Source organism: Anolis sagrei, chromosome 6, assembly GCF_037176765.1.
Source record: "Anolis sagrei isolate rAnoSag1 chromosome 6, rAnoSag1.mat, whole genome shotgun sequence".
Lineage (NCBI taxonomy): Eukaryota > Metazoa > Chordata > Lepidosauria > Squamata > Dactyloidae > Anolis > Anolis sagrei.
The window spans coordinates 42,241,488-42,255,279 of NC_090026.1; the positions used below are offsets into that span (position 1 = coordinate 42,241,488).

The 13,792-nt window shown below is 42.5% G+C and overlaps 1 protein-coding gene across 1 annotated transcript in view; it reads right to left on the reverse strand.

Annotated features, from left to right (window-relative positions):
* Positions 1–12,921, reverse strand: part of ORMDL3 (ORMDL sphingolipid biosynthesis regulator 3) — an 83,230-nt gene extending 70,309 nt beyond the window's left edge. The window contains exon 1 of the mRNA XM_060781058.2: positions 12,750–12,921. The gene's annotated coding sequence lies outside the window, so the exon portion shown is untranslated. The remainder of the gene's footprint in view (positions 1–12,749) is intronic.
* Between the last annotated feature and the right edge of the window lie 871 nt (positions 12,922–13,792).

Genomic DNA, 13,792 nt, shown 5'->3' on the forward strand with positions numbered 1-13,792 from the left:
ATGACAAAATCAATTCCGTCCAACCCCACCAATATTCAAATTCAGGTATATCAGATATTTGGGGCAAATTTGGTCCAGTGAATGAAAATACATCCTGCATATCAGATATATGATTCATAACAGTAGCAAAATTACCGTTATGAAGTAGCAACAAAAATAATGTTATGGTTGGGGTCACCACAACATGAGGAACTGTATTAATGGGTCGTGGCATTAGCAAGGTTGAGAACCACTGATCTACAGCCAGAAACGATTACAGTGAGGCTTTCATGCTTTGGGTATACCATGAGATGGCATGACCCATTGGAAAAGACAATAATGCTGGTTAAAGTGGGATGCGGTAGAAAAAGAGGATGCTCACATTACAGATTGATTTATTCCGTTAAGCAAAGTATGGCTCTGTTTGCAAGGTCTGAGCTATTGATAATGGGGTTACTCATTTGTAGGACCTCTGCAAGTTGAAACCAACTGGACAGCAAATGACAACAATAACAAATGTGTTGCTCAATATAGTAGAAGTTCATTATGCTGCTTGACAATTACCACATCATTCTGTTGTACAGTTGGATCAGGCTATATTGATTCGGACTTTCAAAAGTGGAAATTGGTTTAGTGAAGAGGTTAAATTAACCAGCAATGCTTGAGCAAGTTGTACTTTGGCAGCTTACCTAACAAGTGGTGTCTGAGGACTCAGTTGCGAAAGACAAATGCTTGTTGGAATCAAATGTCCTTGTTAGACGCCTACCTGACTTCATTCCTAGTATGGAGCATAGTGTCTAGATCTAGGGAAGTAATGCTACCCCTCTATTCTGCTTTGGTTAGACCACACCTGGAATATTGTGTCCAATTCTGGGCACCACAATTCAAGAGAGATATTGATAAGCTGGAATGTGTCCAGAGGAGGGCGACTCAAATGATAAAGGGTCTGGAGAACAAGCCCTATGAGGAGCGGCTTAAGGAGCTGGGCATGTGTAGCCTGAAGAAGAGAAGGCTGAGAGGAGATATGATAGCCATGAATAAATATGTGAGAGGAAGCCACAGGGAGGAGGGAGCAAGCTTGTTTTCTGCTTCCTTGGAGATTAGGACGCGGAACAATGGCTTCAAACTACAAGAGAGGAGATTCCATCTGAACATGAGGAAGAACTTCCTGACTGTGAGAGCCGTTCAGCAGTGGAACTCTCTGCCCCGGAGTGTGGTGGAGGCTCCTTCTTTGGAAGCTTTTAAACAGAGGCTGGATGGCCATCTGTCAGGGGTGATTTGAATGCAACATTCCTACTTCTTGGCAGGGGGTTGGACTGGGTGGCCCATGAGGTCTCTTCCAACTCTTTGATTCTATGATTCTATGTGATCACCTCATTCTTCTGCAGCAGTTCCCCTAAAACTGCTTCACATTTTTAATTATTAGAAACTACATACTACATACTACATACTAATTGAGGCTGTGGTGACGCAGTGGGCTAAACCGCTAAGCTGCAGAACGTGCTGACTGGAAGGTCAGTGGTTCGAATCCACGATGGGATGGGGTGAGCTCCTGCTGTTAGCCCCAGCTTCTGCCAACCAAGCAGTTTAAAAACACGCAAATATCAGTAGATCAATAGGTACCACTTCAGCAGAAAGGCAACGATGCTCCATGCAGTCATGCTGGCCACATGACCTTAATAATAATAATAATAATAATAATAATAATAATAATCTTTATTTATATCCCGCCACCATCTCCCCAACAGGGACTTGGCATGGCTTACATGAGGTCAAGCCCAAGCAACAAATTAAAAGCAAAATAAACCAAAAACACAAGACCTTGGAGGTGTCTATGGAGAACGCCAGCTCAAGGATTGTCTGTACGCCCCATCCCTCTCCGAAAATTTTCTATCCCACCTGATCATGCTCAGCATTATTTTTAAATTTTTAATTATTACATTTGGCCCAGCCATAGGTTTTTAAACGTTGTCGTGTTATTGTTAATGTTTACTGCTTATTTTTTTAATGAGTTATGTATTGATTTGTAGTACTGTTGTTATTATTTTTACTGATGTTTTGTGGGCTCGGCCTCATGTAAGCCGCACCGAGTCCCTTGGGGAGATGGTAGTGGGGTATAAATAAATTATTATTATTATTATTATTATTATTATTATTATTATTAGGCTTAGAAATGGAGATGAGCACCACTCCACAGAGTCAGATTCGACTAGACTTAATGTCAAGAGGAAACCTTTAACTTTACATACTAATTTGGGGAGGAGAGACAGAGAAGGGACATTGAGCTCATCATCATCTTTATTTATAACCCTGTGACAACAACTAAGAAGGACCCATGAAAACAAGATAGTACGAATGGATGAAAAAGCGACCCATTGTTGTGGGTTGTTGATATGTTATCCCTGTTTTCTTTCAGGGGAGGATTGGAATTCAAATTATAAATGCCCTCTGCCTCATTTCTCAATTCCTTGTCAAAGTATAGTTAATGTTTCTATTTTTTCAGATGTTTTAGATTCTGTCCTTCAACCCAGTTGAGTAACTAGAGTAACAGTCCGGCCAAAGTCCAAAGAGACCTGCCATGATCACAAGTGAAGATGTGGTTTGAAAGTCGTGGGCCAGCAAAGTGCAATACTTTGTTAAAAGTCCTGTCTTTTGGCATGCTGTACCAGGAGGAAAAAAATATTGGACTCAATTCTGTGGGATGTGCTAAGCCGTGATATCTTGCCATACTTTCTGTAGCAACCTGGAAGGGTGGATTGATGCATGCCTTGTGAGTGGGTAGAAGTGGTGACAGGATAAGGGAATTATGAACACAGGGACATAGGACACAGATAAGCATCTAATCAGGCTGTTACTTTTCCCAGCCCAATCCTTCCTAACTTTGCACTGTAACCCCCATCATTCCCAACAATTTCCTGTGCTGATTAGGAATGGAAAACACAAGCACTGGGACTGTGGCGCAGCTGGCTGAGAGTCAGCTTCATTAAGATCACTACTGACCAAAAGGTTATGAGTTTGAAGCCAGCCCAGATCGGAGTGAGCTTCTGATCAATTTGCTGTCAACCTTTGCAGCCCGAAAGACAATTGTATCTGTCAAGTAGGAAATTTAGGTAGCGCTTATGCAGGGTGGCTAATTCACAATGTCATAAAAATCTCCAGCAAGCATGCAAAGAATGAGGAAGTACTTCTGAACGTATCCTCCCCTATGAACCATCAAGATTGCTAAGATCGTCTGGAGGGGCCCTGCTCTCGATCCCACCAGCCTCACAGGCGCGGCTGGTGGGGACGAGAGACAGGGCCTTCTCGGTGGTGGCCCCTCGACTCTGGAACTCCCTTCCACTGGAGATCAGAACTGCCCCTTCTATCTTAATGTTCAGGAAACAGGTGAAAACTTGGCTTTGGGGACTGGCATTCGACGAATGAGCCATGATCCTGTGATATGGATGGATTACGACAAATGATGGTTTTTGATGATGACTGACCACTGTAATTATATGATTGTATTTTGCTATTTTAATGTTTTAGTGTGATTTAGAATATGATGTTTTAATGACTGTCTGTAATATTGATGTTGGAAACCGGCCTGAGTTCCTCGAACGGAGGTGAGAAGACCAGTATACAAAACTGCTAAATAAATAAATAAATTCATCAGTGTCACAAATGGACAGTGAAGCGACAGCTCCCCTGGTGGCCAGAATACCCTCATGAAAAAGCTAGAATGTTAAATAGCCTCTGTGTGTCTGCCTATATATGTTGTGTGCCTATGGCATTGAACGTTTGCAATGTATAGATACATTATAATCTGCCCTGAGTCCCCTGTGGGGTGAGAAGGGCAGAATATAAATACTGTAAATAAATAATAAATAAATAAATAGCTCTGTCGGCTCACTTAAGTCCAAAGTTTCCTAGTTCATTGCACGTCATAGCCACACTCTAGTTAAAGTCATCTACTTAGTTGTATGCCTTCAAGTTGAACCTGACTTTTGGGGATTCTATAATAGGAATTTCTTGACAAGATGTATTGAGAGGAGGTTTGCCAATGTCTTCCTCAAAGACTGAAAGCGTGAGCTTACGTGTTGTCGACGGCTTTCATGGCCAGATACACTAGATTGCTGTGATTTTTCCGGGCTGTATGGCCATGTTCCAGAAGCATTCTCTCCTGACATTTCTCCCACATCTATGGATATAGATATGGGTGAAACGTCAGGAGAGGATGCTTCTGGAACATGGCAATACAGCCTAGAAAACTCACAGCAACCCAGTGAGCTTATGCTCCTGCAGAGTACAGGGTTTACATAGCCATATACTTCAGCTGTGAGGTATACTTGATTTCTCTTCTCTGCACCTAATATATATTTTGCAGCTCCTTCCACATTCCAGGTATGTTAGAGCAGAAATGGGCAAAGAACAGCCTTCCAGATGTTTTTTTGGACTGCACTTTCACCAGCATGTTCTGCGGATTGCTGGGAGATATGCTTGAGCAAACGTTTGGAAGGCCACGCTTTTGTCTATCCTTGTGTTTGCACAGAAAATTGTTTGCCAACTTTGTTAAAATGAGGACACCTTCCGAGCATGTGCAATTTTGCATTTGAAACTCAAACAATCAAAACAGAAGTGGGGAGAAGGGCAAGAACATAGGCACGGAACAGGAGAAACAAAGCAATTTAAAAATTCTCATGAAGGTAGGGTCTGGTGCTGCAAATCCTTGTGAAAGGAGGTGCTTTTGCTACTAAGAAATAAAATAGAGATATATATAAACTGTTCACCAAGTTAAACATCATCAAACTCAATCCAAAATTGCAGTCCAATAAAATCTTTGTCTTTACCAATACAATCCTTCTAATCTATGAATGCCTGATTTCATAGCCAGGATTTCAGTTCTTTCCTGAAGGTCACGAGGGAGGGGGCAGCCCTAACCTCACTGGGCCGGGAGGCCACCATAGAGAAGGCCCTGTCTTTCATCCCCACCAAACACGACTGCGAAGGTGGTGGGGCCGAGAGCAGGGCCTCTCCAGAAGATCTTAAAGTCCTTGATGGTTTGTAGGAGAAGATACGTGCAGACAAGTAAACTGGGCCAGAGCCGTATTATTAAGAGGAGAATTATTAGATAATGTCGTTAATGAATGACAACCAATGATTCAACACCTCAATGTAAAATTAAACTAAAATGTATATAGAGGATCCTATAAGACTATAGACAAGGAGGAAGAGGATGTTAAACAAGAGTCTATGGTATTTTTATATGTACTAGCTGTACCCTGCCATGCGTTGCTGTGGCCTATAGTAAGAATTTTTGAAGTAGAGGTAGATATCTGGACTATTATGAAAGAGAGGTACCTACCTATTCCTTCCCCTCTTTTTCTTCCCTTTCCCCTTTCTCTCCTTTCTTCCTTCTCTATCTCTTTCTTTCATTCCTTATTTCACTCTTTGGTTTCATCCTTCCTCCTCTCTTTCCTTCCTTCCCTCCCCCTTTCTCTACTTCTTCCTTTGTCTTATGTCTTCCTTCACTGTTTTCTTGCTTGTTTCACTTTTTATTTCCTTTTCCCTTCCTTCCTTCTTTACCTCTTTCCTGCCTTTGCTTTCAGTTCTACTTTATCTTCTTCCTTCCTTCCTTCGGTACCTCTTTCTTTCCTTCCTTCTCTCCTTCCTTCCCTCCTTCCCTCTCTACTTCTCTTCTGTCTGGTAGAGTCCCTTCTAACTCTATTCTAGGAGTCTATTTAATATAGTAACATATAGTAGTAACATATTATATAGTAATATATATAACAGTAATATATATAATATAATATAATATTTATGTATTATATAGCAGTATATATATAATAGTAATATATATAGTATTGTAATTATATATATGTATATATGTATATACACAGAGATAGACAGACAGAATATAGATATATACCACCAACCAGGGATCCTGTATCCATCCATATCTCTGTGTGTGTGTCTACACTGCCATAGAATCCAGTCCTAAGTATATAATCTAGATTTTACATGGCAGTGTGGAAGGGGTGACTTTGAGTGCATCTAAGCTGTAGATCTAATAAAGAAGGATGACGCTGGTGGGGGGGGGGGGAAGGGAAGGAAAGAAAAGGAGGAAGGGAAGAGAGGAAGGAGTAATGGAGAAAAGGAAAGGGAGGGAGGAAGGAGGGAAGGGAGGGAGGGAAGGGAGGGAAGGGAAAGAATTAAAGGAAGGAGAAGGAAGGGAAGTACAGAAAGGAAGGAAAGGGTGGAGGGAGGGAAGGGGGCATTGGTGTGGATGAGAGAATGAGGAGGAGAAGGAGAAATTGTTCATCCGGAGAGCACTGTGAACCCAAACAAAGATGGATCAGGACCAAACTTGGGAGGAATCCTCAGTATGCCCAAAGGTGAATTCTGGTGGAAATTGGGGGAAATTTGACCTTGGGTGCTGCTTGGATGTCCAGCTCACTTGGAACAGAACTTCCTTCCTTCCTTCCTTCCTTCGTCCCCAGCACACTCTGCTCTATTAGGGGCAGGGCTTACTGGAGCCCCTTGATGGCGGCACCCAAGGGGAGAGCTGAAGACAGAGGAAGAAGGGAAGGAGGAATGATAGAAGGGAGGGAGGAAAGGAAAGAGGAAAGAGAGAAGGAAAGAGGGAAAGGATGAGGGAAAGAGGGAGGGAGGAGAGGAGGCAGGGAAGGCATGAAGGGAGAAAATAAGGGAAGAGAGAAGGAAGGGAGAGAAAGAGGAGGGAGAGAGCCAAGGCTGACTCCACAGGCTCCGCCACATGGAGCTCTCCTGTGTGTGCAAGCGTTCGTGCACCCCACCCACCCACCCCGTCCCATTACGCATGCCCAGTGGTATCTTCTCCTTTTTTAGGATTTGTAAGTTTTTTTTTGTTTTTTATTATTGATTGTCACACCTTGTATGGTGAGGAGTTTTGTTGCCAAATTTGGTGGGTATTGGCCCAGCGGTTCTTTTGTTTTTAAGCCACTCATTACGACATGAGCATTTTTATATATATAGAAGATTAGATGAATAACAGACTGTGCCCCCTTAAAGGAAATATATTATCTGACGAAATGATTATGAGAAATGATTATAAATGGATTATGATTATAGATGGAAAGTATTGCACTGTATGCAGCAAACACTTGCAAATGCATGTCTATTTGAATAAATAAATAAACAATTAAAATGGGTTTTTTTCCTAGGCAAAACATGCTCCTAAACAATCAAACTGTCATGAAAACATGGAGGCCTGGGCTCTATCCCAACCTACTGTGCCCTGAAGAAGAGCAACAATTGCTTTATAGCAAAAAGAAAAGAAAAACAGAAGAGACATTGCATTAATCCTGGCCTGCAGGATACAATAGACCTCCTCTTCCCCACAATTGAATATAGCCCTTTAGATGCAACTGTCCACCAAATCTCATCATCTCTGACTTCTGGCAATGCTGGCTAAGGCTAATGGGATCTGCAATCTAACAACCCTTGAAGGGCGACGCATCACAACATCTTTGTGCTGAAAAAAGAAGCTCTGTGTACAGGGACAATGTTTAACTTTTCTCAGGAACTTCACAAGAACTGTTGGCCAGATGTATCAGAACACGAGAAAGCAGTGAGCCTTTACTGGCTTGAGATCATGCATTCAGTTCCATCCCTTGAGATTAGTAAGCTTAAAACCAGATTGACAAAGGCTGATGGAGCAAAAGCTTCCGCCAGCATCTCAGAAATAAATAAAATGGTGTGGGGGTCAAGAACATTGTCAGTGCTGAGGTTTCTTAAGTTTATATCCTAGACTAAATGATTTTACAATGGGAGGGAGGCATTCTTTATCTCAAAGTGGGCAAAGTGCAGTCTGTGGGTCCTTTGAACCCCTAAATGCAGCATGCAAGACCCCCCCCCCCAGAAGTCTCTTAAAGTATTATTATTATTATTATTATTATTATTATTAGCTATAGAATCATAGAATCATAGTTGGAAGAGACCTCATGGGCATCCAGTCCAACCCCCTGCCAAGAAGCAGGAAAATTGCATTCAAAGCACCCCCGACAGATGGCCATCCAGCCTCTGTTTAAAAGCTTCCAAAGAAGGAGCCTCTACCACACTTCAAGCAGAGAGTTCCACTGCTGAACAGCTCTCACAGTCAGGAAGTTCTTCCTAATGATTTTACAATGGGAGAGAGGCATTCTTTATCTCAAAGTGGGCAAAGTGCTGTCTGTGGGTCCTTTGAACCTCTAAATGCAGCATGCAAGACCCCCCAGAAGTCTCTTAAAGTATTATTATTATTATTATTATTATTTATAGAATCATAGAGTTAGAAGAGACCTCATGGGCCATCCAGTCCAACCCCCTGCCAAGAAGCAGGAAAATTGCATTCAAAGCACCCCTGATAGATGGCCATCCAGCCTCTGTTTGAAAGCTTCCAAAGAAGGAGCCTCTACCACACTCCAGGCAGAGAGTTCCATGGCTGAACAGCTCTCACAGGAAGTCCTTCCTAATGTTCAGATGGAATCTCCTTTCTTGTAGTTTGAAGCCATTTTTCTGCGTCCTAGTCTCCAGGGCAGCAGAAAACAAGTTTGCTCCCTCCTCCCTATGACTTCCTCTCACATATATATACATGGCTATCATGTCTCCATTTTATTTCTATTCCATTTTTCTCCCCATAGGGACTCAAGGAAACTACCAAAATATCCCCATCAGACTGAGTTTGGGGTGAGGTTTTTCTTTGCCCCCAAACCGCCTAACATTTCCCAAACAGGGAAGTTGAATTCCTTGAATTTTCTCATCTCTCTAAACAAACAAAAAGAGAAAAATAATCTAAAGCAGGAGTGGACAACTGAAAAGTTGTCTTCCTGTGCCCACCTGATAGGTCATTGTATCTTGTTTCAGTGTATCCAAAGAGATTAATTATTTACTTAATTCAAAAGCATAATAAGCCAGCCACCCGTTTGTGTTTGGGTCCTACCTGCTTGTTTTCCTGAGAAGGCTTCTGAACTTCTGCTCTGATGGCAGAAGTCATCTGAGCACATAATCATCCGTTCCCTTCTGTATGTCCACAAAAGCTGGGTGTGCCAAGGAAGTCACTCATGTCCTCCACCCGACATGTGGGACAGCAGCACTTACTATCCATCCACATAATCACCTCCACCTACTTGAATACAACATGTGATGCTCTCTCTTTCCATAGGTATGGCAACACAGTGAAACGTTGTGCCTTGCAAACCTCTCCCAATGCTTCTTATCCTTTTTTTTTTGTAACCCTCAGTACTGTGTTCCAGCCATTCTTGGCTGTTCTTTATATTTAAGTTGGACAGATTAAAGTCACTGAGGTGTAGTTCTTAACTGATTAAAGTTAAGAACTACATTAAAGTCACTGAGGTGTAGTTCTTAACTGATTGAGATTTGGGGTGAAGAATAATAATAATAACTTTGTCGAAGGCTTTGTCGAAGACCTCACAACCTCCGAGGATGTTTGCCATAGATGCAGGCAAAATGTCAGGAGAACATGCTTCTAGAACATGGCCATATAGTCCAAAAAAACCTACAACAACCCAATAATAACTTTATTTTTCTACCCCGCCTCCATCTCCCCGAGGGGACTCGGGGCGGCTTACATGGGGCCAAGCCCAAGGCAACATACAATTAAAAACAGAACAATAACTTATTAAAATAGCATGAAAACAGTATAAACAATAATGAACCAGCATCAAAAGCAACAGCAGACTCATTTTTGGAGGGGGGTCAGTATGCAAAGCTAGTTAAAGGATAGGGTGGTCAAAAGGTGGATAGAAACGTATAGTAGCATAGACATAATGGCATAGAAATAGAGCAATTAAACAGGATCAATTCAGCTTAACTTAAAAATGTGGTGATGGAATATAGGGGTGCATCTACACTATAGAACTAATGCAGTTTGCCATCACTTTAACTACCATGGCTCAGTGCTATGGAATCCCAGGAATTGTAGTTTAGGGAGGCACCAGCAATTTTTGGAAGAGAAAACTAAAAAAATTATAAAACCTCTACTCCAAGGATGCCATAGTATTGAGCCATTGCAGTTACATTAGTGCCAAAATGCATTAATTCTACAGTGTAGATGGAGCCTTGGAAAATCTGTGCTCTAATCCTACACAACATTAGATGACACTGGGCACTTTCTCTGCTTTGTTGGGAAGAAGGCAGTTACACCACCTTGAGTCCATTGGAAGAAAAGCAGGAGGTAACTGCTACTAATAAAATAAAAATAAACCCTAGTGACAAAATACTTTGTTGGAGTTTTGAAGCTAAAATGACTCATGGTCCACAGACTCTAAATTTAGTCACTGGCTGTGACACGCAGAAAGAAGGTGTGCGTGCGTGTCCTCAACAGCATCCAGCCTTCGCTTCACCCTGGCGACGCATTAGACTTTCCTATGCTCGCTCCCAGTTACAACTAGAAATTGAGAAGCAAAGAAAGAAGGAAACACTGGCACTTTGAGCCGTAGTTTTAGGGAGTTGGGCGAAATGAGTGCAGTGTCCTCCCATGAACATTTCCTTCTATCCCAAAGACAGAGACTGAAAATAATTCACACTCAGAACTCTTACATTTCCTGTATGTTCCCTTGGTGACTCTACCTGCCCTCTTTCTTTGGAGATCTACATATTTTTCTAAAGGCCTCAACTGACGTTTTAAGTTACTGCAAAGCTAGAAATGTGGGAACGGGAGGAAAATTTAATCGTGGTGGCGGCAAAATTCTTATTTGGCAGTGTTCATGTCCTCATTTTGCCCAGACTACTGTTGGCACTAAATTCCCAACTTATCTCCTCATTACATTTCCATCTTAACCTAAAGCTGCTCGCCAACATATTGGAAAATATTTCTGATAATCCAAAAATGTCCACATAATTCTGTGTCTGGGTGCATCTACACCAGGCATGGGCAAACCTCGGCCTTTCCGATGTTTTGGACTTCAACTCCCACAATTCCTAACAGCCTACTGGCTGTAAGGAATTGTGGGAGTTGGTCCAAAACACCAGGCATAGTCAAACCCAAAGTTTGACCATGCCTGATCTACAATGTAGAATGAATGCAATTTGATACACTTTAACTGCCATGGCTCAATGCTACAGAGTCTTAGAATATGTCATTTGGTGAGGTGCCACTACTCACTGGCAAAGAAAGCAAAAGACCTTATTGCTTTCCATGATTTCATAGCACTGAGTCATGGCAGTAAAAGTGATGTCAAACTGCATTCATTCCACAGTGTAGATACACTTACAATTTCACAATTTCTCCCTGCTACTCCCTCATCTTAAGAGCTATTCTCCATCCATGCACACTTGCCAAGGAACAGCAACAATGCATGTTCCCTTTGCCACATCTCCTTTTCTGGAGGTTGTGAAGCAGAGGCTGAGTAGCTATTTGCTGCGAGTGCTTTGATTGTGCATTCCTGCAATGGCAGGGGGGTTGGACTGGATGACCCTGTAGGTCTCTTCCAATTCTATGATTTTATCCTTCCAAGACAACTCCGTTGCTGGACCACTCCTTGTTTGGTTAGGTTTACATTGTGCATCTCTTATCCTTATTTTATGATCCGCAAATACTTTAAAATCAACCCTTTATCCTCAAATAAACCCTTGTGCCAGCAGGACTGCTGACCAAAAGGTTGGCGGTTCAAATCCGGATAGCGGGGTGAGCTCCATCTGTCAGTTCCAGCTTCTCATGTGGGGCATGAGAGAAGCCTCCCACAGGATGGTAAAACATCTGAGCATCCCTTGGGCAACGTCCTTGCAGATGGCCAATTCTCTCACACCAAAGGCAACTTACAGTTTCTCCAGTTGCTCTTGACATGAAAAAAAAAATCCTCAAATACTCCAAACTATCCATATGGGTGGCTGAGACAGTGATGCCTTTGCTTACTGATGCTTCCATGCACACAAACTTTCTTTTATGCAACGGTCTGGAGAACAAGCCCTATGAGGAGCGACTTAAAGAGCTGGGCATGTTTAGCCTGAAGAAGAGAAGGTTGAGAGGAGACATGATAGCCACGTATAAATATGTGAGAGAGGAAATCATAGGGAGGAGAGAGCAAGCTTGCTTTCTGCTGCTCTGGAGACTAGGACGCGGAACAATGGTTTCAAACTACAAGAAAGGAGATTCCATCTGAACATTAGAAAGAACTTCCTAACTGTGAGAGCTGTTCAGCAGTGGAACTCTCTGCCCCGAAGTGTGGTGGAGGCTCCTTTTTTGGAGGCTTTTAAACAGAAGGTGGATGGCCATCTGTCAGGAGTGCTTTGAATAACAATTTTCCTGCTTCTTGGCAGGAGGTTGGACTGGATGGCCCATGAGGTCTCTTCCAACTCTATGATTCTATGTATATTATGGATTCAGGTTATTTACTAATCCCTTATCTCAGAATCTGAAATACTCCAAAATCCAAAACTGTCCACATCAGTGGCTGAGAGAGTAGTATCTTAGCTTAGTTCAATGGACACCAACTTTGTTCCATGCACAATATTATTTAAATATATAACATTTCATTTAGGTTATGTCCATTAGGGATGTATGACACACAAATGAATATTGTTTAGACTTGGATCCCATCTCCCAAGAGATCTCATTAGGGACATCTATGCAAAATTAAGCAAATGCAAATAGGTCTTTCATATAATCCAGAATGTGAAACCCCAAACATTTCTGATCCTAAGCCTTTTAGATAAGGGAGCCTGTGCTGCCCAGCAAACCCAACCTTCTCCCTTCCCATGGCTTAAAGCACCATCTGACCCTCTCCCCAAGCTCCCCTTCCATGATCCTCACTTACCTTGCAACAGAAAAAGGAAGAAAATGTCTCTCTCCAATGTGGATTAACTGGAAAAGCCTGGCCTTGGGCAATCGGGGGAAGGGGGGTCTCTTTCTCTGCTCTGAAAGACCCCCGCTGCTCAGACTTCTCTTCCCAAGAGCTGACAACACAGCAAGGAGCTTTCATAGCACCGCCCCCTTCGCATACGTCATCACTATCAGACAGTGGAGCATGCTGGGACATGTAGTTCTCTAAGGGAGAAGCTGGGACTCTGGCGTTGATCACATTCTTTCTTTGGAAGTGTTAAGACAAACTGCAGGATGAATTGGATTCCCCTTTAAGGGCAGAATTGAATAATAATAGTGAGGATCATTTATAATATTTTTGCCTACATCAATAGGAGTATATTGTCTAGATCCAGGCAAGTCATGCTACCCCTCTATTCTGCCTTGATTAGACCATACCTGGAATATTGTGTCCAATTCTGGGCACCGCAGTTGAAGAGAGATGTTGACAAGCTGGAATGTGCTCAGAGAAGGGCGACTAAAATGATCAAGGGTCTGGAGAAAAAGCCCTATGAGGAGTGGCTTAAAGAGCTGGGCAGAAGAAAAGGCTAAGAAGAGACATGATGGTCGTGTATGTGAGGGGAAGCCATAGAGAGGAGGGAGCAAGCTTGTTTTCTGCTGCCCTGGAAACTAGGATGTCGAACAATGGTTTCAAACTACAGGAAAGGAGATTCCACCTGAACATGAGGAAGAACTTCTTGTGAAAGCTGTTCAGTGGTGGAACTCTCTGCCCTGGAGTGTGGCGGAAGCTCCTTCTTTGGAGGCTTTTAAAAAGAGCCTGGATGGCCATCTGTCAGGGTGCTTTGAATGCAATTTTCCTGCTTCTTGGCAGGGTGTTTGACTAGATGGCCCACGAGGTCTCTTCCAACTCTGTAGTTCTATGATTCTATATCCAATTTTTCCAGCATAAAACTGCATTCAGACATTAGTTACATTTATATCTCATTTTCCCTGCATAAAGTGGGAAACAGAAGAAACAGATATGCTACCTTGAGCTTG